This window comes from Nomia melanderi, chromosome 12 (genome assembly GCF_051020985.1).
Source record: "Nomia melanderi isolate GNS246 chromosome 12, iyNomMela1, whole genome shotgun sequence".
NCBI lineage: Eukaryota > Metazoa > Arthropoda > Insecta > Hymenoptera > Halictidae > Nomia > Nomia melanderi.
This window is the reverse complement of record NC_135010.1, coordinates 7,690,140-7,696,221: the sequence shown is the minus strand read 5'-3', so window position 1 is coordinate 7,696,221 and position 6,082 is coordinate 7,690,140. Positions and strand designations below refer to the sequence as shown.

The window sequence follows — 6,082 nt, the reverse complement described above, 5'->3', positions numbered from 1 at the left end:
AAGATAAAGTTTGCTTTCTTCTTCCATCGAATCCAACTATACCTAAACGAGCCCTAATCGGCTAGTCCTTCGATTCAAGTAGTTCCATCTAGGTGAGATTCGCGAAACAAGATCGTGCGCCGTGGCTACCAGATGGCTTCCTGCTTAATTTAATTCTCGAAAGTCCTTGTTGCTTCTCTCCTTACTATATATACAAGTTCCAAAACAACGTTGCTCAACCACTGCGTCTAAGGCAGGGTCTGTTCACCGCGCGCGCAACAAGATACCGAGCATGCCACGTTCCTAAAAAAAACAAACTTCTAACATCTTGAACTACGATATCTGATAACAAATCAATAATTCAAAGTTTAAAAAATCAAGTGCCTACCAATAGCGACCATTAGAGAGCAATAAGTTATAAAATTTTCGTCCGCAAAGGACCAACGCGCTGAATGCCATACGATTTTAAGGTTAGGGCAGTGACCAGTCAGTGCGAAAAGCTTCAAGTGCATAAAGAAAGTAGATACGCAAACAAATTAATCATCTTCGGGGCAACAAAAGTCGAGACATCAATCAATCATCAAGAACAGTAAAAAAAAGAGAAAAGATCATCGACTCAAGCGCCGGCAAGCCATGCGGCCTCGCCGCAGGCGGCAAACAAGAACAACCTACAATCTGTTCAAACAATACAAAAAGCCAAAGTAATATTGCAAGCATGGCCAAACCAAGCATAAACCAAGAAGCCATACAGAAAATAATAAAAAGAGAAAAAAGTGGTTCGCTAAACACCACAGAAATGAACGAAATGCTACAAAAAATGTCCAACAAAAGAAAACAAAAAGTACAACAGCAGATTCCAACGCCAAAAATAGCCAGAAGCAACAGCAACCATTCACAAAGAAGCACCCAAGAAACCACTGCACCTGAGGACAAATCAAACAAAAACATATCAATAGAAGAAATATTCAACGATTTAAAAAAGCAAAATGATGAGCTTCGTAGTCAGAACGAAGCGCAACAAATCCAAATAAACGAACTTCTAAACAAACTCAACACATTCGAAGAATACGGACAAAACAAGCCAGATAGCAACAAGGACCCAAAAAGTTACAACCAGGAAAACCCAATTGCTACAACCAGCCCGAAAAACTCGACCCCGACACAGGTCACGCCAAACTACGAAGGTACCAGCCAGAAACAAAAGAACGAAGCTCCAATATCGCAGCCATCGCCCACATTATCGCAACAAAAAGAGGACCAGGTCAGATTTAACAAACCCCCTCCAATAATCATACAAAACATAAGCGCACAAGAAACCATTAATACAATACTAACTAGCGGAATAAAAATAGCAAATAACTTCAGAACAAAAAAAAACATCCGAAAATTCCCACAATCTATACATAGACTCGCCCGAAGATTACAACTTGATCTTATCAGTCCTAAAGAACAAAAAGATTAATTTTTTCACGTACACTCCCAGATACGAGAAACCACAAACGCTACTGCTAAAAAACCTAGAAGGAAACTATGACCTCGACACTATTCTAGAAGCACTTAACAATCATCAAATTAAAAATTTGCATTTCCTAAAAGTCAATAGATTCACTACAAAAAAATCAATAGTACAAAACCAGCAACTGCCAATATATACAGTCCATTTAACGCCCGAAAGCAATCTGAATAATCTATCCCTTATCAAAAAACTACTGCATCAAACAATAAAATGGGAAAAACTTAAATATAAAGAGTTAACACAATGTTGGAAATGCCAACGTATAGGACATTCTTCTTCCAATTGCAATCTAACATTTAGATGCGTTAAATGCGCAGAAACACATGAACCGGGCAAATGCATAATCACCTCCCCGCAAGAAAAACTTGAACAATTCAAATGCGCGCTATGCGGACAAAATGGTCACCCCGCCTCGTACCGAGGCTGCCCATTCGTCAAATCACATAAACAAACACTAGCCAAGAAGCAACAGAATCAAATCGACATAAGGAACGAAAAAATAGCCAAAATACAAAAACTGATAAACCCCGCAATATCATACAGTCAGATAACCGCCAACCACCAACCAATTTCACAAATAACCACCTTACCTCCCACCCCACAAAGACCTCCGGCACCGGCCCCTCTAGCAGCCCCACCAATACCAGCGCAACCATCAACAAACATCAACAACACCACGTATACATATACAACCAACGCCACACCTACCATGTCGCATCAATCACCACCGCTAAACGAACTTACAAACATACTCACAGAGATAAAAAATCAACTTCAAGCCCTACACCAAGCAGTCCAACACAATGCAAACAACATCCACCTACTCTTCCAAAAATGCCAAGCCACAAACATCATCACCAAAAATGGATAATACCCAGGCAATAATCACAAACAGACAAATTAAAATAATAGCACTTAACATAAATTCTCTAATATCGATCCAAAAAAGATCCAGTCTCCTTCAATTAACAAGGAAACATAATCCAGACATCATCCTCTTAGGAGAAACTAAACTCAATAACAGACACAAAATATCATACACCCAATTCACAATACACAGAACAGATAGAAGAAATGCCATACAGGGAGGAGGTACAGCCATACTAATCAAGAACACAATTGAACACAAAAAAATACAACTTCCTGAGTGTCAGAATAATCAAATAATTGAAGCAACAGCCATAAGGATAGACCTCCCGAACCAAGAGAAACTAATAATAATATCAGCCTACGCCCCAGGAAATAACAAAATAGAGTTTATACAAGAACTAGAAAACCTAATCACTAAACTAAAGCTATCCAACCCAAATACCTACTACCTAATAGCAGGCGACCTTAACGCTAGACACACATCCTGGAATAACACAACGAACAACAACAGAGGCACTCATCTCAAAAAATGGCTAGACCTAAACGCAATAAAGCACAACGTCCAATTACGCAGCTCGAACCTCCCATCATATCCCAGCGGTAACTCCTACATAGACATATGCCTACACGATGCAAGAATTCAATTCCACAACCTAATCAACCAAAAACTATTAACCGTTCCTTTCGACAGCGACCACAACGCGATCATCTTCACCATATCCATAGACAACATCACACACCTAAACCAAGCATCTCCAGAAAGACGCGCCAACTACGCTAAGGCGAACTGGCAAAAATTCAAAAAAGCAGCAACACACGAAGTAAAAGACCTTAAAATATCGCACGACAAAAACCTATCCAACCAAGAAATCGACAGGTACTTAGATCAACTAGAAAAAGCAACACAAAAAGCAATAGACAAGTCCATCCCAACAACCAAAACAACAAACTCCTCAGAAATATATTTAAACAAGAAAATAAGAAACCTCCAGAAAAACAAAAACTATCTGCTGATCCAACTACACAAAATAAATAATTTCAAAGACCACTCATCTACCCAACTAAAAAAGACAATCCAGGGCCTCATCAAAGAGATAAAAACACAAATAGGAGCAGAATTTGGGAAAGCAATTAACGCACACTGGAAAGATAAAATCACACAAGTTGCTCTAAAAGGTCCAACAAATCCTTTTCAACAAATCAACAACGTATTCAAAACAAAAAGCACCTCCTCTCAAACAGGAAATCTCACAATCAATAAAAACAACCAACACCTCATACAAACAGCAGAAATAGACACTACATTACTAACGCAAAACAAAAACACTTTCACAATAACAGACACACAAAACAAAATCAACGTCTTAGGAGCCCACTTCGAAATAACCCATAGCCAAAACAAGCACTTGGGCAACTCACAACTTAAATCAATAATAGAAAATAAAACACACACTATAGAAAAAGATCTCAAGGAAGAAGCCGCGACACAAAAAACCTTAACAACCTTCTCAACACAATCCCCAGCTTACAGCCCCACACCCGAAATTCCCACAAATGCCTTCACATGTCAACTTGAAATAAAGAGCATACTCAAGAAAACGAATAACAAAAAATCAGCTAGTTTTGACAGAATCCCCAATACAGTGCTAAAAAACCTACCAGGTAAAATGATATTCTTATACACTATATTATTCAATAATGCAATAAACAATGGCTACTTCCCAATAATCTGGAAAACGGCAAAAACAATAGCTTTAAAAAAAAAAGGCAAAGATACCGATAACCCTGCTAACTACAGACCTATCAGTCTACTCCCTAATATAAGTAAAGTTTACGAAAAAATTCTCCATAGACAAATATCAGCACACACAGAAGCTCACAATATATTACCGCCCTTTCAATTCGGATTCCGAAACAGATCATCCACGATTCACGCAATTCACAAACTAACCAGCGACATCAATGAAGCATTAAATAACAACCTATGTGTAGGAGCCTGCCTCATAGACCTGGAAAAAGCATTTGACACGGTATGGCACAAAGGGCTCCTTTACAAATTACACAAATACAACTACCCATCACACCTCATCAAAATCATCTGGAACATGATAAACAATAAAAAATTCATAATACAAGAAGGAAAGCTCCAATCGAAAACCTTTACAATCACAAACGGACTTCAGCAAGGCACAGTAACATCGCCAATCCTATTCAACATCTACACAGCGTCACTCTTAAAACTATTCACCCTTAACACAGAAAACCTAAAAGCCATAGCCTTCGCAGACGATCTAATTATATACTTCATAGGAAAAAACTCCACAGAAATTCAACAAGCCCTACAATCCCTCTTCGAAAAAATAAACACCTATTTCAATAACTGGAAACTAAAAATAAACACAAATAAATGTGAAACAATCCTTTTCCGTCCAATGTTGAAACACACCACCAGAATCACAAAACGAAACTGGAAAAAGTTCCAGCTTAAAGAATCAACACACTCATCAATACTCATCCCACACAAACAAACAGTTAAATATCTAGGAGTAACACTAGATACTCAACTCAAATACTTCACACACATTGACAACCAATTAAATAAAGCAAAAGGAGCATACAAGTCACTTTCAAGATTATTCCTTTCGAAATACTTAAATAGTAACGTCAAAATCCTCTGCTACTCAACTCTAATACGCCCAATAATAACATACGCGTGCCCCATTTGGTATAATATCCCGAACAATAAAATGGAAGAATTAAGAATATTCGAAAGACACTGCCTAAGAACATGCTTAAACCTAAGAAAAACAAAAGAATCAAATTACACAAAAAATTATAGGAACGTAATCCTCCTAAACAAAGCCAACATCCACCGCATAGACTCCTTCATCATCAAACTTTGTAGAAATTATTTCGCCAACATACAACTAGCACCAATCCTTAATGACCTCACAAAAAAAACACACAAAGATACACAATACATAACAAAAGCACTTGACTCAGGATTCACACCACCCGAAATTTTTCCATATCTTGACAAAAATGGCTACATAACGGACATAGATAACTCTCCTGTCATTTACCACGCGCAAAGAGGTCACAACAGTAAAGCAATTAAATTCTTACCATCATCCCATCCCAACTTCATAGCCAATTCATTAAAATTCTGCAAACAAATCTCAGACAGAGACAAAATGATAAGCCCAAAGGAAATCGAGAAATACTGGTGGCTACAGTAACAAAACAATAGATAAGATCATAGTATGTAAGACCACCACTCTGTAAATAGTGTAAATATCGAAATCCATGTAAATATGTAGAAATTTACCCTAACTTTAGAATATAACGACTTAGTTATAAGATAGAATAAGTTCAATCGCAATCGAAAACACCTAACATAACTGCCAAAAAACCGCTAGGTGTACCAAAGGATATAAATATAAGCAATAAACCAAAAAATAGCCAAAGAAAACTAGAAGTTAACCATTAAGATTAGACACACACTCAAGTCTTTACGGGCCCAATTAGCTTTAAGACTACCAAATATATATAGGAACTGTTATATTTTCAAGCGTTTTTGTAACATCAAAAAATGTAATTGTTGGCTGATGAATAAAACGTTTATAATAAAAAAAAAAAAAAAAAAAAAGGCAGGGTCTGTTGGATAAGCCTTACTGACGAGTCCTCCAACAGACTTGGACGAAACGTTTGTGGCCC

At 37.5% G+C, this 6,082-nt stretch overlaps 1 long non-coding RNA gene across 1 annotated transcript; it reads right to left on the bottom strand.

Annotated features, from left to right (window-relative positions):
• Positions 1–266: 266 nt before the first annotated feature.
• Positions 267–2,840, bottom strand: LOC143175173 (uncharacterized). The gene is made up of 3 exons (XR_012999887.1): positions 2,815–2,840; positions 368–479; positions 267–282 (listed from the first exon to the last, which is right to left on the bottom strand). It is a non-coding gene; the product is annotated as an uncharacterized LOC143175173 (long non-coding RNA).
• Positions 2,841–6,082: the final 3,242 nt, after the last annotated feature.